The sequence below is a fragment of the Urocitellus parryii genome, chromosome 1 (assembly GCF_045843805.1).
Source record: "Urocitellus parryii isolate mUroPar1 chromosome 1, mUroPar1.hap1, whole genome shotgun sequence".
NCBI classification, from domain to species: Eukaryota; Metazoa; Chordata; class Mammalia; order Rodentia; family Sciuridae; genus Urocitellus; species Urocitellus parryii.
The window spans coordinates 88,509,422-88,529,794 of NC_135531.1; the positions used below are offsets into that span (position 1 = coordinate 88,509,422).

At 37.7% G+C, this 20,373-nt stretch overlaps 1 protein-coding gene and 1 pseudogene across 1 annotated transcript in view; both read right to left on the reverse strand.

The window, feature by feature from the left end:
* The window catches only part of Fbxl17 (F-box and leucine rich repeat protein 17), a 516,653-nt gene that overhangs the window by 469,826 nt on the left and 26,454 nt on the right, over positions 1–20,373 (reverse strand). The window lies entirely within an intron of this gene.
* On the reverse strand, positions 2,135–3,974 carry LOC113184578 (protein phosphatase methylesterase 1 pseudogene; annotated as a pseudogene).

Genomic DNA, 20,373 nt, shown 5'->3' on the forward strand with positions numbered 1-20,373 from the left:
TTTTATCATAAAGATTATTGGGATCTCAAAATAAACAAGAAATATAATATATAACTAAATAAGGTTTAATATTATAAAAATTACATTTCTTTTTTTGTATTTAAGGACAATTATTGAAAGTGAAAGAAATGATGGCATTTCTAAATAAAGATTTCACTGGGTTAATACTTCATGTAATGTACTTTTCTAGATAAACATGAAAAAAATTCATTAGTGGTATTCTCACCAAAATCCAAAAACAAAATTATACTCCATAGTAGATCCACACTAGTACAATTAATGTTTGTCAAATGTATATACAAACAAATCACATTTTTAGAGCTGATTATTACCAAGTCATAAAGTGTAGTCACCAAACTATTGTACCATGTGCTCAAGTAACAGTGTAATAAATTAAAGCTTCACATAAAAGCCTACTTTGAGACATCTACTTCTCTAGTTAGAGATATTAAGCTCAGCTTTGCAGATTTTCATCACCAATTAAAACAAGAAGTTGTTCAGTGAGCAGGGATGGTTCAACATATCACAAGATGAAAAGAAGCAGTTCATCAATCCCGCATGCTTTTTCACCTCCATCTATACAGCTGGTACTAAATGTTTATGATTAAGACAGAGCTTCTTGGCTAGGGCTGTCACTCAGTGGCAGAACGCTTGCCTAGCATGTGGAGGAACTGGGTTCAATCCTTAGCACCATATACAAATAAAATAAAGGCATTCTCTGTCCATTTCAATTATTAAAAAAAAATTTAAAAGAACTGCAATATTATAGATAGTATCAAGCCTAAGTTAGCCTGTAACTTAATACATAGTTATTATACAAACTCAAATTGATTTTACTCGTTAATTTCATTTTGTATTTTCCTTATAAACTTTCACTGTTGTCTGTTAGTGCCTTACAGAAGTACAACTGTTCAATATAACAACCTGAGCTAATTTGAGATAGTAAGCCATCATCTATAGACAGGATATAAAGCTAACTTCCAGTTCTAATACTGACCCCAAAGGGGTAAATGACTGTAAAGTTATAGACATTAAAGTTAAAATCCAGTACACCGACTTTAATATTGGTGAACCTGACTTACTAGGTGTTTAAAACAAAAGCTTAGAGATTAAAGTTTGGAAGTAAAAGGATCAAGAAAAAAATAGCCAATATTTGCCTCTGGCCCTGAGTCAGCTTAAATTCAGAGAATAAGGGGATTTCTCTAAAGCCTTTGCAACTCTGGGACACACGACCTCCAGATCAAGGGGATCCATGAGAACCTGGAGAACAGAAGGTGGACCAGTGCACATGCTGCAAAAGAAGAGGGTCATTAGAGAAGAGAGACATCCTTGATGTTCCTAAGGGAAACCACATTGGCAAGGAGACACTGACCCATCCTGGCTGATGGTACTAAGAGAGCTAATTGGCTGCTCTCAAGTTCCAAGAGTAACCCCCTGAAGGAACTCAGCTGATTCTTAACAATTGATTAGAAGAGCTTGGTCATGAATGCCTAGCAAAAACAGTTACAAGCAAAGTACAGCCATTCCTGGGCATTTAAAAAGAAAAGACAACAGTTGTTTTATTTTTTTTTTATTTTTTTTTTTAAAGATTGGGAGATATTTATTTCCTTTAAACAAGGTCATAAATAACAAACAAAGTAGGTCCCAGATTCTGGACCTGCAGCAGGACAGGGATAGGAAGTTGTTGGGTGAAAGGCGGAGGGGGCTACACATCACCTAGAGAGTCACAGAAAAGATGGGCTTTAGGAGACTGCCTCTCCCTGCCCTTGGAAATGGCGTGCCTGGGCAGCAGGGGGAGGCTGCGGTGCTGGGGATGAGGCAGCTGGACGAGGGCAAAGACTGGGGATGCTAGGTTGTAATGTTTCTATGTAGAGTGACTTGGAAACCACAAATGGCAACGAGAAGCTGTGGGCCTAGAAGAGGCAAGTGGGCATTCTGCACACCTCCAGAACCAACTATGAAAATGGTTAAATTCAATTATTAAAAACAATTCCACATGTTTTAGCCTATGGCTTTGTGCATGGGCTGTATTTAACCTGGGTTGCTCATTGTCAGGTGAGGACTCGAGGCCCCTGGAGCAGCCTGGCCTCAGCCCAGGGCAGGTGCCCAGACATGTGGGAGTTGGACAGTGGGCTCACCCAGATGGGAGGCCATGTGCTTGGACTGGCTGTACCTGATTTTCAGGCTGGTTTCTTGTGATGCTTGCTACCTATCCACCACCCCTCCCTGTACCTAAGACTGGAATCCTGGCTTCTCTGGGTCTTCTGAACCAGAAGAGTAAGACTGGGATAAAAAGGTACCTGACTGGTATTAGGGGAAAAATAAGGACCACCCTGTGCATTGTCCATCCCATGAGGTAGGGCAGGACCATGCCAAGAATAATCACAGAGAATGGAGGTCCCTGAGCCTGAAGAGACATCTAGGCCCAGGTGCATTGCATGATGCCAGGAATGGGTATTCTCCAAAGGCAAGGCAGGGAGAACAGGCAGAGGCTACCCCTATACAGGGAAGGGGTAAAAGCTGGGGACCCTGGACTGGGCAGGCCAATGTTGAACAAGGGCCCTGGAAAACAATGCTTTTGGCAGGAATACACAAAAGGGTTTGTACATCTGGGGATGCCCGTCTATAGGGAGCCGGTGTCACATGGCCGGGCAGGATGGTGAGGAGGAGACAGCGGCATCAGGCCTCTGGTGCGATGTATTTACAACAGAGCTCAATGTTGAGGGAGGGGTGGAAAGCAGGTCACTAACAGCCAGGAAACACACACTGGAATCCACCAATGGGCTCTGCAAACCTGTGCCGGATCAGGAAAGTAGCAACAGCTTCAGCTACCTTGTCAGGTGCATCCTCATGGACTGCGTGGCCACACTGGGGTAGGACCTGCATCTGGCCAATGGTCAGATCTTTATCCAATCTATCAACACCAGCCAAGAGCAGCAATTTAGGAATAGGACAACTAAGAAAGAGATTGGATAAGCCTCGAAACCAGCCATCCCAGTATTTTTCTGTTTTTGCCAGTTCAATTCTCCAGGTATATGGATGGTCTTTCTTGGTCTCCATGTCATCTTCCTTTTTCCTCTTGTTTACTGATCCTCCTCCTCCTCCTCCTCCTCCTCCTCCTCCTCCTTCTTCTTCTTCTATAATTCCTTCCACTATAGATTTTGAGCCTTCTGGACTAGTAATTCCTTCACACTGTTTGACTTGGCCAACCATGGAGACACGAGCAGACTCCAGATTTCGAATTTGGCCACTCTTCACACTCCATTCAATAGCATTCTCCAAAGACTGGAAGGTTTTAGGACGACCACGTAAGAAATTCTGCATGCTATTAAGTGCATCCATGGCTGTACCTTCCACAACATCAATCATGCACAGACCCAGGAGGCTTGGCACCAGGTTAGCCGATGCTGTGTGCACTGCAATAGCACCACCCGTGTTATGTCCAATTAGCATAATTGGAGGAGGGAGGTCCCCGTACATGGCTTCAACCACATTGCCAACAGCCTTAGCCATTGTTTCTGCTGACAAGTCTAAAGAATTCTTGACTTTTGTTTCACCGTGACTTCGCAGATCCAAAGCCACAATCCTACACTGAACTCTACTAATGATCGCTGCCATGAACACAGCCCAGGAAAGGGCAGAATGGCCTCCTCCGTGCAGAAGGAGCAGGACTGGACCCTCTGAACCACTCTTGTAAACTCGAAAAGTATCCTTGCCAGTTTCATTTTCTACTTCCACATCTTCCATGGACTCAAAGTACTGACTCCAAGGAACAGGGGAAAAGTCCCGCTTTCTTCCAGGGCCCATTCGCATCTTGGCTCCGCTCTGACTGCCCCCACTACCCGGTAGAGGAGGGCGAGGGGGCAGGCGGCCGAAGTGCATGCTCTTTTCGAGGGCCGACATCAAGCGGAGGCCGCACACAGTCAAACAGTGCCGAAGCTTCTTCCTACGCTAGGTGAGGCCCAACCGGTCACAGCTCAACAGTTGTTTTAATACCAATTAAGACAGAGTTGGTTAGCCCCACAGCCCTGATGACCCCCCAAATTCTAAGGCATCTTTTTTTTCCTTTGTGAGGCTCATATTTACCCCTGCCTACCAAAAATCAAACTGGCCTCTGTACCCTTAGTCTTTCTTACTCCACAATTTGGTTTTACCTACCAACCAAAGTTTTCCCATCCTGATAAGAGAGCCCTTCAGTTTATTCCCTTACTCAAAGAGTTAGAAATATCTGCCAGGGTTGGCACAGGAGCAGCAGGATTCGAAACCTCTTTTCACTACTATAAAAATTGTCAGCACAAGTTATTAAAGATATCCAACAGGTCACTGATTTGGTACTGACTTTACAAAATCAACTGGACTCTCTGGCATCTGTCCTCCTGCAGAATCATCAAAGCCTAGATTTCCTTATTACCAAACAAGGCCTCTGCCTATTCCTCAGGGAAGAATGTTGTTTCTTGTCAATCAATCAAGACTGGTAAGGGATAAGGTTAAATAACTAAAGAACCAATTGGAACAGCAAAGAATTAGTCCATTCCTTCTCCCTCATTTAATTCAGCTAATACTCACTTTTCTTGTGCTAACCTTTTTTACTGCTTTGTTAACTTTATACAGAAGCAACTTCTTGACAAGGTGACCTGTCTAGCCCAGATCACCTCCCAAGAACACGCAAAAGCCTCCTTCACTCACAACATGACTCCTGAGCCCCATAAGGAAGGAATCACCCATGACGACACCCAAGTTCCACCTTCCTCTACATTCCCTTCACATCACAACCACCAGGACTGTAGAGGAGCCTCAAATACCTCCCACCTCCTTATCCTCTTCCAGATCTCTGATAGGGGATTTCCTTCTCTGCCCCTCTCCAGCAGGAAGTAGCCAGATATGATGATGTTGCCCCAAGTCATCATATCCCTATCAGAATCTGGAATGAAGGATACGGACAACAGGCCTCAGGGAGGGAGGGAACTTCCCCTAGAGTTCTTCAACCTGCCCTCCTGACCTACCCTAAATTAACCCTGTCACCAAAACTCCTTACATGACTTGGCCCTGCCTAAAAAAAGCACTGCCAAAAGTAACTAACTTCTCCATGGCCTGGTTCTGCTAAGGCCCTATAAAACTCAAACCTCTGTGGTGGCCCGTGGCCATTTTATCCCTGAAGATGTGCTCCTCTGCTGCTGAAAAAAGTGTCACTGGTCTAGAAGGTCTGCCTCCATTTTCTTTTTATGTTCTCTTTCATGTGCTTTCATCCACAACATTAGAGACAAAGACAGGAGGACTGCAAGTTCAAGGCCAGCCTCAACAATTTTAGCAAGACCTTAAGTACCCCTGGGTAAAATCTCCAATATCACTCACACACACACACACACACACACACACACACACACACACAGGATGGAAATTCTAGAGAGATGGACTTTCTCAAAAGAAATCAAAAGAATGTTAGAAATAAAAAACATTACAACCAAAAGGAAGAATGCCTTTGATAGGCTCTTTGGTACACTGGAGGAGGCTGAGTAGACTCTGGGAATTTTATAATATGGTAACAGAAATTTCTAAAACTGAAATGCAAAGAGAAAAAGACTGGAAATAAAAATGTCCAAGAACCATGGGTCAACTAAAAAGGTATAATATAAAGTCAGACTCAATGGCACACACCCATAATCTCAGCTACTCAGGTGGCTGAGGCAGAAGGATGGCAAGTTGGGAGGCCAGCCTGGGTAACTTAGTAAGACTCTTTCTCAAAATAAAAAATAAAAAGGTCTGGGAATATAGCTCAGTGGTAGAGTGCCTCTAGATTCAATCCCTGAGAGAAATAGTGAGAAAGAGAGAGAACAATGTGGATGAAATGGAAATAATGAGAGAAGAAAGAAATATCAAGAGAGAAAACAGGAGCTGGGAATGTGGCTCAAGTGGTAGCATGTTCGCCTAGCATGCGTGAGGCACTGGGTTCGATTCTCAGCACCACATAAAAATAAAGATATTGAGTCCATCTAAAAAACTAAAAAAAATAAATAAATATTTAAAAAGAGAGAGAGAGAAAAAGAGAGAAAAAACAACAAAGCAATATTTGAAGAACTCTGAGAATTTCCCCAAACTAATATCAGACACCAATTCACAGACTCAATAAGCTCAGAGACTCTCACACAGAACTTTCAAACTATAGAAATCAAAGACAGAGTAAAAATTTTGAAATATTCCAGTGATTAAAAAAAAAAAAGGCACCATGCTGCACACCTGTAATCCCAGTAGCTCCAGCGGTTGAGGCAGCAAGAGGATCAAGACTTCAAAGCCAGCCTCAGCAAAAGCAAGGCACTAAGCAACTCAGTGAGACCCTGTCTCTAAATAAAATACAAAATAGGGTTGGGGATGTGGCTCAATGATCAAGTGCCCCTGAGTTCAATCCCCAGTAACCCCCCCAAAAAAAAAACTTACCTATAAAGTATAAAAACTGTTCTCTCTCCAACTTCTCTCAGAAGCTATGCAAACAAGAGAGTAGAGTGAAGTTATGAGTAAAAAAAAAAACAAAAAACACCAATCTAAAATTCTCTAATGCGTGAAGTTATCTTTCAGAAGCAAGGGATAAAGAAAGATGTTCTCATCTCAGACCAAAAACTAATAACTTTTTTTTGAGGCAATTTGCTGCCAGTAGATTTGCTTTATAAGAAATAAAAAGTTTTGAATCCTGAAACATGGTGGGCCAGAGGGAGGCAGCATTCTGTGTCACTCAGTGACGTGGGAATCAAGTAGTGGGAATATTGCTTTTCTGCGAGAGAAAGAGGACCCCCGCCCCCACAGCTGATACCACACAGTAATCACAACTGCCGTCCAGGCCTCAGCATCAGAGCAGGACTCCCGACTACTCACCTACACAGGGCTCCCGGGCATGAGCACCCTCCACTGGCATGAGCACCCTCGCAGACTCCTGGCCACACACCCATGCATAAATCCCGGACGCAGCTCCCACACAGGTGACCAGGCCACTAACGACATGCAGAAACTGACCGCTACTCCCATGTGGACCCCCATCTACCACCGTGGGGCTCCCCTAGTTTCTCCATCTTGGGACTCTGTAGCCACCACCAGAGTCCCCTACGCATGGTAACATGCCTGCACCGAAGGACATCACACAGGCTCTAAAGACAACCAACAGTCCCACACTCTACGTCACAGAGCTCATCTCTGAACACATCGTCCAACACCATTGCCCAGTTCCCCACAACTGATCCAACACACCATCACTTAAAACAGCTGCCTATATCTGGGGTCACCTTCATCGCCAACTTTAGTTGGGGCAACTCCCAGTTTGGGAAACCAGCTGGGCAAGTACCATAGTTCCCAACTCCCCCTTCTCCCTGGCAGCAATAACCCGGCACAGTGACTACGCAATACAAAACAGCTCTCAAAGACAGTGGTCAGTCCCCAAAGCACAACCCTCAAGACCTCTGGAGAGAAAGGTCCCCGATTAAGAAGTAGAAAGGGAGAGGGTGAGAGAGATACAGTTTAGAAACTAATTTAGAGACAAAGAATGGTGAGATCTACAGGTGAGATAAGGAGATAAGACCAGGCACCCACATCACGTGAACAGACCCCAAAGGAGATCCTTGGGGTGCAGTCTCCCATCAGGGATCAGCTGGTGCAATACACCACTTCCACGTGCCCTGCACCCAAGACCAACACTCCCACCTTGGTAACCTTTACCATCCTGAGGGTGGAGATACCAGCTAACAACAGACAACCCCACCTACTGGATAAGAAGGGAATCAGGAAAGATACTGAATCTTTTGTTTTGTCTGTCGAGATTTTTTCTTCTTCTCACTCTCTATTCTCCCACCCTCACATCCCCAACATATGTGAAACCAAGTACTTTTCATGAATTAGGATACTGAGGACTGTGATATCTGAATAGTATATTACAGTTGTATATTCTTTTTTCTCCTAGTTATACATTTTTTTTATTTTTCATAATATTTATGTGTTTGTTTTATGTACTCTAATGTCTTCCCACATGTCTACCCAAAATTAATTCCTTCCTCTTCTCCTGCTACTAACCTCTTAGATTCCTCTTTCACACTTCTGAAGATATAATAACTCTATATCCTCACCTCCTACCCCTCAACATCTCATCCTACACCTCATTCCTGGTCCTCTGTCCACCATCAGAAACTATAAACCCTTTTGCAAACCTACTGTTTATATTGTGGATAATAACGGAACTCGCCATTTCTGTATATTGTGACCAAACTATAAATGTCTTAACAGCAACTATTTGGTTTAAGGTTGTATTTTATTTGCATTGGGATCTATTAATGTTGTCCTTCCCTTCTAAAGGCAGGTATTACAACCCTAGAAGTCTACAGGGTAAAACGTTAACGCATCACATCCACAGTGCTAGGAGGGAAGACACATGAAAAACATGAAAAGACAAGGGAAGAAATAAATCAAGATACTACATTATTAGAATCCACAGCCAGCACCGCAGAGAAGGAGTTCAGGATGTACATACTTAACATGTACTGTGAATTGAAGGAGGATATATGAGAGCAAACACAGGCAGCAAAAGATTATTTCAATAAAGAGCAACATAAGCAAATACAGGAAGCAAAAGATTCCTACAATAGAGGGAAGTTCTAAAAAAAAAAACAAAAACACAAAACCAGAAATCCTTCAAATGAAAGAAACAATAAACCAAATTCAAAGCTCAATAGAAAGTATCACCAACACATTAGACCACTTGGAAAACAGGACCTCAGACAAGGAAGACAAAATATATAATCTTGAAATGGTAAGAAATCATGAGCAGAACATTCAAGAAATATGGGATAGCATAAAAAGACAAAATTTAAGAATTATTGAGATAGAAGAAGGCAGAGAGTTCCAAATCAAAGGAATGAACAATCTATTCAATGAGATAATATTAGAAAATTTTTTTCAAAATGAAAATGAACTGGAAAACTAAATACAAGAGGCTAACAGGATGCTAATACTACAAAATTACAACAGATCCACCAAGGCACATTATAATGAAAATGCATAGTGGAGAGAATTTCAAAAGCCACAAGAAAAAGGAATCAGATTATATAGAGGGGAAAACCAATTAGGTTATCTGCAGATTTTTCAACCCAGACCCTGAAAGCCAGAAGATCCTGGAAAAACATATATTAAGCTCTGAAAGAAAATGGATGCCAACCAAGAATTTTATATCCAGGAAAATTAAGCTTTAGATTTGATGATGAAATAAAAACCTTCCATTATAAACAAAAGTTAAAATAATTTACAACTAGAAAGCCTGATACAGAACATCCTAGGCAAAATATTCCATGAGAAAGAAATGAAAAATGACAATGAAAATCAGCAGAGGGAGGTATTAAACCAAAGGAAAAACTAATCAAAGGAGAAACCAAGTCAAGTTAAACACCAAAAATGAACAAAATGGAGCTGGGTTGTGACTCAGGGGTACAGTGCTCACCTAGCATGGATGAGGCATGGGGTTCAAGACTCAGCACCACATTAAAATAAAAAATAAAGATACTGTGTCCACCTAAAACTAAAAAATAAATATTTTAAAAAATAAAAAAAAATAAGCAAAAATGGCTGCGAATACAAATCATGTCTCAATAATAACCCTGAATATAAATGGCCTAAACTCACCAATCAAAAGACATAGACAAGCAGATTGAATTTTTAAAAAGACCCAACAATATGCTGCCTCCAAGGGACTCATCTCATAGGAAGACATCCACAGACTGAAGGTGAAGGATTGGGAAAAATCATACCACTCATATTGCAGAAGAAAGCAAGGGTTTCCATCCTCATAACAAATAAAGTAGACTTCAAGATAAAGTTAATCACACAGGATAAAGAAGGAGATTTCATACTGCTCAAGGAAACACACATCAACAAAACATAACAATTACACATACATATGCCCCAAACACTGGAGCATCTACATTCATCAAACAAACTCTTCTCAAGTTCAAGAGTCAAATAGACCACAACACAATAATTCTGGGTGACTTGAACACACGTCTTTTACCACTGGAAAGATCTTCCAAACAAAAGCTGAACAAAGAAACTACAGAACTCAATAATACAATCGATAACTTAGCCTTAACTGAGATATATAGAATATTTCATCCATCAACGAGTGAATATACTTTCTTCTCAGCAGCACATGGATCCTTCTCTAAAACAGAACATATATTATGCCACAAAGAAACTCTTGGCAAATACAAAAAAGTAGAGATACTACCCTGCATTCTATCAGATGATAATGGAATGAAATTAGAAATCAATGATAAAATTTAAAAATAAAACTACTCCAACACCTTGAGATGAAATAATATGCTACTGAATGAACAATGGGTTGCAAAAGACGTGAAGGAGAAGATCAAAAAATTTTTAGAGGTAAATAAGAACAGTGATACAACATATTGAAATCTCTGGGACACTCTGAAGGCAGTACTAAGAGGAAAGTTCATTGCATGGAGTACATTCCTTAAAAGAAGAAAAAGTCAACAAATAAATGACCTAAAATTATATCTCAAAGCCACAGAAAAAGAACAAATCAATACCAAAAGCAGTAGAAGACAGGAAATAATTAAAATCAGAGCTGAAATCAATGAAACTAAAACAAAAGAAACAACAGAAAAAAACTGACAGAACAAAAAGTTGGTTCTTTGAAAAAGTAAATTAAATTGATGAACCCTTATCTATGCTAACAAAAAGACAAAGAAAACTCAATTACTAATATCTGTGATGAAAAAGGAAACATCAGAACACACATTACAGAAATACAAAAGAAAATTTCAAATTATTTTGAAAATTTGTACTCCAACAAAATAGAAAATACAAAAGGCATTGACAAATTTCTAGAATCATATGATTTGTCTAAATTGAATCAGAATGATATACACAATTTAAAGAGATCAATTTCAAGCAATGAAACAGAAGACACCATCAGAAGCCTACCAACCATAAAAAGCCCAGGACACAGCTGAGTTCCACAAGATCTTTAAAGAAGAACTAATACCAATACTCTTCAAATTATTTCAGAAAATAAAAAAAGAGGCAGCACACCCAAACTAATTCTAGGAGACCAATATCACCCCGATTCCAAAACCAGGCAAAGACACATCAAAGAAAGAAAACTTCGGACCAATATTTCTAATGAACATAGAAGCAAAAATTCTCAATAAAATTCTGGCAAATTAAATACAAAAACATATCAAAAAGATAGTGCACAACGATCAAGTGGGGCTCACCCCAGGGATGCAAGGTTGGTTCAATATAAGGAAATCAATAAATGCTTTTTTTTTTTTTTTTTTGGTGGTGATGCTAGGGATTGAACCCAGGGCTTTGTGCATTCGAGGCAAGCACTCTACCAACTGAGCTAGATCCTCAGCCCAAAACCTTCTAGAACTAGTAAATGAATTCAGCAAAGTAGCAGGATATAAGATCAACACCCACAAATAAAAGGCATTTCTGCACATCAGTGACAAATCCTCTGAAAGGGAAACAAGGAAACTAGCCCATTTACAATAGCCTCAAAAAAATAAAAAAACTTGGGAATCAACCCAATGAAAGAGGTGAAAGACCTCTACAACTGAAACTACAGAACACTAAAGAAATAAATTAAAGAAGACCTTAGAAAATGGAAAGATCTGCCTTGTTCTTGGATAGGCAGAATTAATATTGTCATAATGACCATATTACCAAAATCACTACACAGATTTAATGCAATTCTAATCAAAATCCCAATGATATTCTTAATAGAAATAGAAACAGTAGTCATGAAATTCATCTGGAAAAATAAGAGACCTAGAATAGCTAACGCAATCCTTAGCAAGAGTGAAGCAGGTGGCATCACTATATCACACCATAAACTATACTAATAGTAACAAAAACAGCATGGTATTGGCACCAAAATAGAATTGTAGACCAATAGTACAGAATAGAGGACACAGAGACAAACTCACATAATTACAGTTCTCTTATATTAGAAAAAGGTGCCAAAAACATGCATTGGAGAAAAGACAGCCTCTTCAGCAAATGGTGCTGGGAAAACTGGAAATCCATATGCAACAAAATGAAATTAAACCCCTACCTCTCACCATGCACAAAACTCAACTCAAAGTGGATCAAGGTCCTAGGAATTAAACCAGAAACCCTACACCTAATAAAATAAAAAGTAGGCCCAAATCTTCATCATGTCTGATTAGGACCTGACCTCCTTAATAAGACTCTTATAGCACAAGAATTAAAACCAAGAATCAATAAATGGGATGGATTCAAATTAAAAAGCTTCTTCTCAGGAAAAGAAACAATCAGTGAAGTGAATAGAGAGCTTACAGAATGGAAGCAAATTTTTACTACACGCACCTGAGATAGAGCACTAATCTCTAGGACACATAAAGAATTCAAAAATCTTACACCAAAAAACCAAATAACCCAATCAATAAATGGGCCAAGGAACTGAACACAGACTTCTCAGAAGAGGATATACAATCAACTAACAAATATATGAAGAAACGTTCAACATCTCTAGCAATTAGAGAAATGCAAATCAAAACTATGATTTCATCTCACTCCAGTCAGAATGGCAGCTATTAAGAATACAAACAACAATAAGGGTTGTCGAGGATTGTGGGGGGGAAAGCACACTCATACACTGCAGGTGGGACTGCAAATTGGTGCAGCCAATCTGGAAAGCTTTACGGAGATTCCATGGAAGACTCGAAATGGAACCACCATTTGATCCAGCTATCCCTCTCCTCAGTCTATACTCAGACTCAAAAACAGCATACTACAGGGACACAGCCACATCAATCTTTATAGCAGCACAATTCACAATAATTGAACTGTGGAAGCAACCTAGATGCCCTTCAGTAGATGAATTGATGAAAAAAATGTGGTATATACACACAATGGAATATTATTCAGCAGTAAGAGAGAATAAAATCATGGCATTTGCCAGTAAATGGATGGAGTTGGAGAATATAATACTAAGTGACGTAAGTCAATCCCCCACAACCAAATGCTGAATGTTTTCTCTGATATAAGACTGCTGATTCATAATGGGTTTATGGGGGGAGCATAGGAGGATTAGATGAACTCCAGATTGGGCAAAGGGTACGGAGGGGAAGGAAGGAGGTATGGGGGTAGAAATGGTGGTGGAATGAGATGAACATCATTACCCTAAGTACATGTATGAAGACATGAACGGTGTTACTCTACTTTGTATACAACCAAAGAGATGAAAAATTAATCTCTATATGTATAATATGAATTGTAATGCATTCTGCTGTCATATATAACAAATTAGAATAAATTAAAAAGAAAAAAAAATAAAGTTTTTTAAAACAAGGAATATTATGTAGGTCAGAAACTTGGATCTACAAAAAGAAAAAGCATTCTAGAAATAATAGTGAAGGTAAAACTTTTTTTTTTTAAGTCTAGGTAAGCTAACAAGTTAAAGTTTGCTCAAAATAATACCAACAACATACTTGATAATATACATTTTTGTACCTATCTCTATGTTTTATGTGTAAGCAAAATGAATGACAACAATGATATAAGGACTAGGAAGGAACAGTTAGAAATATGTTGCTATTATAAGGTATTTGTACCCCCCTGAAATAGCATAGTGTTATTTGAAAGTCATAAACACATATTGTGACTTCTAGAGTAACCACTTAATTTTTTTTTAAAAAAAAGAAATAAAGCTGATCTGGTTAGAAAGGAGAGAAAATGGATCCATATAAAATGCTCAATAAAACCACAAAAGGCAGAGAAAGTATAGAAGACAAAAATAGAAGAAGCAAAGATTAAGGACCACTAATAGAAAACATTTACAGATACAGTAGATATTGATATAATTATATCAATAATCACTTTAAATGTCAAGGGAATAAACATATCAATTGAAAGACAGAGACTGTCAGGATGAATAAAAAAATAGGATCCAACTACAAGTTATAAGAAATCCACTCTAAATGTAAAGAAATACGGAGACTAAAAGTAAGTGGATAGCCAGGCACAGTGGCACACACCTGTAATCCCCATGACTGGGGAGCTAAGGCAGGAGAATCACAAGTTTGAAGCCAACATCAACAATGTAGTAAGACCCTATCTCAAAAGAAAAAATTAAAAGGAACTGTGGATGCAGCTCAGTGTTAAATCACCTCTGGGTTCAATCACTGATACCAAAATTTTAAAAAAGAGAGAAATAAAACAAATGGATAAATAAAGTAATACTATGCTAACACTAACTAAAAGAAGTTATATTAATTTCAGACAAAGCAGACTTCAAAACAAAGAACATTAGCGAACACAAAAGCTAACATTACATAATGATGAAAAAAGGATAAATGCTTCAAAAGGACAGCAATCCTTAGTGTATGTGCAACAACAACAAATTGTCAGAATATGTAAAGCCAAAAATTAAAGAACCACAAGAAGAAACAGATTGATTTACTAATTTATTAATTTATAATAGCTGGAGACTTTTACTATAAAATCCAGCAATCATGTTCATTGCTATTTACCCAAAGAATATGGAAAAGTATTTCCATAAAAAGTCCTACTATTCATAATTGGCAAAACTTGGAAGCAACCAAAATGTCCTTCAGTAGTTGAATGGATAAACTGTAGTATACACAGATAATGGAATATTACCCAGTGCTAAAAATAAGTGAGCTGTCAAAAGATGGAAGATGTAATCCCAGAAACACTGGAGGCTGAGAAAGGAGAACTGAAAGTTCAAGGTCAGCCTCAGCAAATTAGGGAGATCCTAAGCAACACAGAAAGCCCCTAACTCAAAATACAAAATAAAAAGGGTTTCAAGGTGACTCAGTGGTAAAGCACCCCTGGGTTAAATCCCCAGTACCAAAAAAAGAAGGAAAAAAAAAAAAAAGACAAGACATGGAGGATCCTTAAATATGTTCTACTAAGTCAAAGAAACCAATTCAAAAAGACTTTATACTATATAATTCCAACTGGAATCAGAGACATTCTGGAACACTTAAAATAATAAAGAAAATAAAAAGATCAGTGATTGCCCAAAGTTAAGAGTGGAGTGTAGAGTGACATTTTGGGCAGTAAAATATTCTGTATGATATTATAATTGTAGAACTATCTCTTCTTGTATTTGTCCAAAGCCCATAATACACAATGCCAAAAATGAACCCTTTTATAAACTATGGATGTTGGGACTGATTGTGTCAATGAAGGTTTATTAAATGTAATAAATGGACCATTCTGGTTGGGTATGTTGATAATGAGGAAGGTCGTGCACATGTGGAAGCAGGAAGAATATAGGAAATCTCTACTTCCTCTCAATTTTGCCATGACTCTAAAACTGCTCTTAAAACAAACAAACAAAAAAAGTCTTTAAAAAAGAAGTCCATGAAACAGTCACAAAAATTGTCATCAAATGAAATTTGAATATTTAAATTAATCCCTAAATGACTATACACTAAGAGAGATTTACAAATTGAGAGAAAAGAGAATACTTAAAAGCAATCCTTCAGAAATGTAAAAAAGATTCCAATTATTAAATAAACTCTGGGAATAACTATAACAACTTCAGACAGAACAGAGTTCCATGTAAGTTGTCAGTGATAAAAAGGACATAATATAATGATAAAGGAGACAATACTCCAAGAAGATATAATAACCCTGAACAAGTATGCACCTAATAGGAGTGTCAGAATATATGAAGCAAAAATAGTGACAGAGTAAAATAGATAACTCCATTATGATAATTAGAGATTTTAATGCACAGCAGTTAAAAAAGAAAAAAAGTTGACTTCCAACAACACCAACAATCAACTAGATATGGTGGTCCTCTGTAGACTGTCTCAGTAACATCAGAATACATATTCTTCTTAAACTAACATGGAACATTCACCAAGACAGACTACATTCTGGACCATAAAACACACTTTAACTCTAGTGATTTGAGAAATGCAAATCAAAACTACTCTTAACATTTCATCTCACTCCAGTCACCATGGCAATTACCAAGAATATAAGCAATATTAAGTATTGGTGAGGATGTGAGGAAAAGGGTACACTCATACATTTCTGGTGGCACTGCAAATTGGTGCAACCACTATGGAAAGCAGTATGGAGATTCATCAATGTTTAGAGTAGTTCAATTCACAATAACTAAAATATGGAACCAAAATACATGCCCTTCAACAGATGAATGGATAAAGAAATGTGGTACATATACATAATGGAATATTACTCAGTCATAAAGGCCAAATGCTTTCTCTGATAAGCAGATGCTGATTCACAATGTGGGGAGGGAGAATGAAGGAATTTTGGATTGGGCAGAGGGGAGTGAGAGGAGGAGAGGGGATGTAGGGATAGAAAGGACAGTGGAATAAAACAGACATTATTACCGTATATACATGTATGATTAAACTACCTGTGTGACTCTGCACAAAGTTCTGCCAGAGGAAGGAGATGAATGTTGTGCTCCATTTGTGTACAATGTGTCAAAATGCATTCTACTATCATGTATAACTAATTAGAACAAGTTAAAAAAATTAAAAATTTTAAAAACACACCTTAATAAATTTAAAATAACAGAAATCATGCAATATCTGCTCTCAGAACACACCAGAATTAAAAATTAATAACAGAAAAATCATTTGGAAAATCCAAAAATATTCAGAAATTAAACAACACACTTCTAAATAACACAAGGATTGAAGTAGCCTCAAAAGAAATTTTAAAAAAATATTCAACTAAATTAGCATGAAAGTACATGTCAAATTTTATGGAATAAAGCAAAAGCAGCATTTACAGAAAAATTTAGTTGCTACTGTAAATGGAATTATTTGAATTCCATTTCTTTGGGGGTTTTCATTGTTGTGGGCAAAAATATAACTGACTTTTCTGTCATGGCATGCTACTGAAAATGTTTATTAATTCAAAATAGTTATTTTGTGGATTCTTTGTTTTCTATATATAAAAGTATGTCATCTGCAAATAAGAGATAGTTTTACTTCTTCCTTTCCAACTTGAAAGCATTTTACTTCTTTTTTATTGTCAAATTACTCTGGTTTGAACTCACAGAAGAATGCAGAACAAAAAATTTGCATTCTCTTTTTCTTGTTCTTAAGTTTTCCATTTTTCAGCACTAAGTCTATCAGCTAGTTTATCACATATGGCTTTTATTTATTATGTTGAAGAAATATCACTCTATTCCTAGTTCATTATGAAAGGGTGCCGATTTCTTTAAATGATTCTTTAACAACAACTGTTTATTCTTTTTCTTCTGTGTTGTTATCATGATATATTACATCAATTGATTTTTGTATCTTGAACAAATCTTACACTCCTGGAATAAACTATACTTGGTCATGATCCATAATCCTTTTAATATGCCGGTGAATTCAGTTTGCCACCACTTGGCTGAAAGTTTTTGCATAGTTATTGGTCTGTGGTTCTATTTATTCATTTCAATGTCTTCATGTGGCTTCAGAAGCAGGGTAATGCTGGCCTCACAGAATGAATTGGAAGAATTTGAGAAGGACTGGTGTTAATCTATTGGTGTAAATCTACTTAGATTTTCTAATTCTTGAATCTGTTTCTATAGTTTATTTCTAGAAAAATGTCCATTTCATCTATACTGTCGGTGTAGTTTTCTCACAGAATCCTTTTTATTTCTGTAAAGTCAGTACCAATGCCCACTCTCATGTATGACTTATTAATTTTCAAGGTTTTTTTCCATAGTCAAAATCTATTCAAAGTTTGTCAATTTTCTGGATCTTTTCAAATGATATAATTTTGTTTTCCTTCATTTTCTTTGTAGTTTTCTGTTCTCTATTCTGTTTATCCTTACTTTGCTCATTATTTCCTTCCTTCTACTAGTTTTGGGTTTGCTTGTTCTATATTCTCAGGTTCCCTCTGATGTACACTTAGGTTACCGATTTGAGATTTTACTTTTTTTATACGCTTTTATAGCTATAAGGTATTCTCTGAATGATGCTTTTGCTGAATCCAATAAATTCTAGTATGTAGTGTTTTCATTTTCACTCATTTCAAATATTTTCTAATTTCATCCATTATTTTTTTCTATGACCCATTGGTTGTATGTTTGTGTATTTCCTAGTGTTCTTTCAGTTATTATTTTCCATATTAATTCTATTATGGTCAGAGAAAATACTCTTTTTAAATTTATGAAAACATGTTCTTGAAAATGTTCCATGTATTCTTCAACTGTTGAGTGAAGTATACTATACATGTCTGTTAGATGTAATTTGGTTTATGCTATCATTCATGTTTTGTATTTCTTTGTTGATATATCAATTATTGAGTTATAGAAGTCTCCAACTATCAAAGTAGATTTTTCCCTTCAAGTCTTTCAATTTTTTTTTTACATATATTTAGAGATTCTCTTGAATCTCTAAACAATCACATTTAACTATTCATCTTCCTAAAGGATTATGAATGTTCTCAACATCTATCACTCTCATTGTCTCTTGTAAGCTTTCTGGACTTACAATGTATCTTGTATGATAAAACTGCCATTCCAGCTGTATTTTGGTTACTATTTGTATGGAACAAACTTTTTCCATCTTGTATATTCAACCCCTATGTGGTTACCTCTACCAGTGATTTTTTTTCTTCACATAACTTTCAGTTACTATCTAGCGTCTTTTTATTTCAGCTTAAAGTATACTCATTTGGCATTTCATTTTTTGGAACTGGAGATTGAACCCAAGGATTCTTACCACTGAGCTAAATCCCCAGTCCTTTTCCTTTGGAGATAGAGTCTTGCATAGGGCATTGCAAGTTGCTAAAGCTGGCCTTGAACTTACAATCCTTCTGACTCATTCACCTGAGTCACTGGCATTACAGGCATGAGTCACCTGGGAGCTCTCTTTTATCATTTCCTTTAGCATTTCTTACAGGGCAGTTCTACTTTAAAAAAAAAAAAAATTTTTTTTTTTTTTTTTTGGTTGTTGTTGCTGTTGTTGGGGGAAGCTGGGGATTGTACCCAGGATTGCTTTACACCAGTCCTTTTATTTTTTGAGATGGGGTCTGACTAAATTGTGGAGGCTAGCCTTGAACTTTCAAGTCCCTACCTTACCCTCACAAGTCACTGGAATTACAGGCATATGCCACCCAAAAATCTTTACCTAATAAATTCAATGTCTAGGCTTCCTTAAGGATGGGTTCTGCCAATTATTGGGGCCATATTCTATTTCTCTGCATGCCTTGTGACTCTTTTTTTAAAAAAACTAGGTATCAATATTATAATGTAGAAACTTGGGTAATCAGATTCTTCCCACTTCCCCCAGGGTTTGATTTTTAAGTTATTGATAGACCTTTATTTTATTTACTTATATGCTGAGAATTGTCCCAGTTCCTCACATATGCCAGGCAAGTGTGCTACTGCAGCCTCTGAGCCCCAGCCCCAGCACCCTGATGTCTTTTATTATTCAAGGATTAATTTATGTTAAGCCAGTGTTTTGAAAGAGATTTCCTTGAATACCAACAAAACAAACTAGAACAAACTTTGCCCAGTTTTTGCAGAGTGGTTCAGTGCCTATTTACAGTTCTTCCTTGACCTTTACTTTTTGTTTATACTAAACCTAGAAAGCAGCCAGTAATGAAAGTTTATGGTCATCTTATGTTTTCCTGAGCATGTGGCTTTTTTGTTTTGTTTATTGTTTTGCAGAGGAAGAGATAGAACCCAGGGCCTCCTGAATTCTAGGCAAGCATACTACTACTGAACAACACCCGAAGTTCCTGCACATGGCGTTCTAAATTCCCCTGTATACAATGGTATTCCAACTACCTTAATCCTCCCAAAAAGGGAACTTCTCAGGCCTTAGGAAGTCTACTGTATGTCTCACCATAATTTTTCACACAAAGTAAATGCAAGTTTTTCCATTGGCCACATGTCTTTAGTCAATATCCACTGTTTTTCCTCCCCAAAAGAGTTATAAATCAGATGAAACAGAACTATGAGCACCTGTAACAACCCTTTGAGTAGCTCTCTTATAGGTTAGAACAGGAAAACAATAATTTACAAATAAGGTCCATTTTATTACTTCTGGCACCAGGGACATTGCAAATGCAGACTATCTTCACACCTGTTGTCAAGGTAGGAAGAAGGAAGGGTTCAGAAAAGTAAAAGTCACAATGCATTCCTTCTACTTTTTAGTTGCCCTTTTCATGGTTTAGTTTTCCCCTGGTTACTATAAACCTTTTACTGTTTTCCAAAGTTCTGGCAAAGTTGGATCTGATAATTCTCACTTGTTTTTCAATGTTTTTATGGAGGGACAGGGTTTTAGAGCTGCCTACTCCAATATTTTGCTGACATCACTTTAAATATTTGGTTTGAAAGATTAA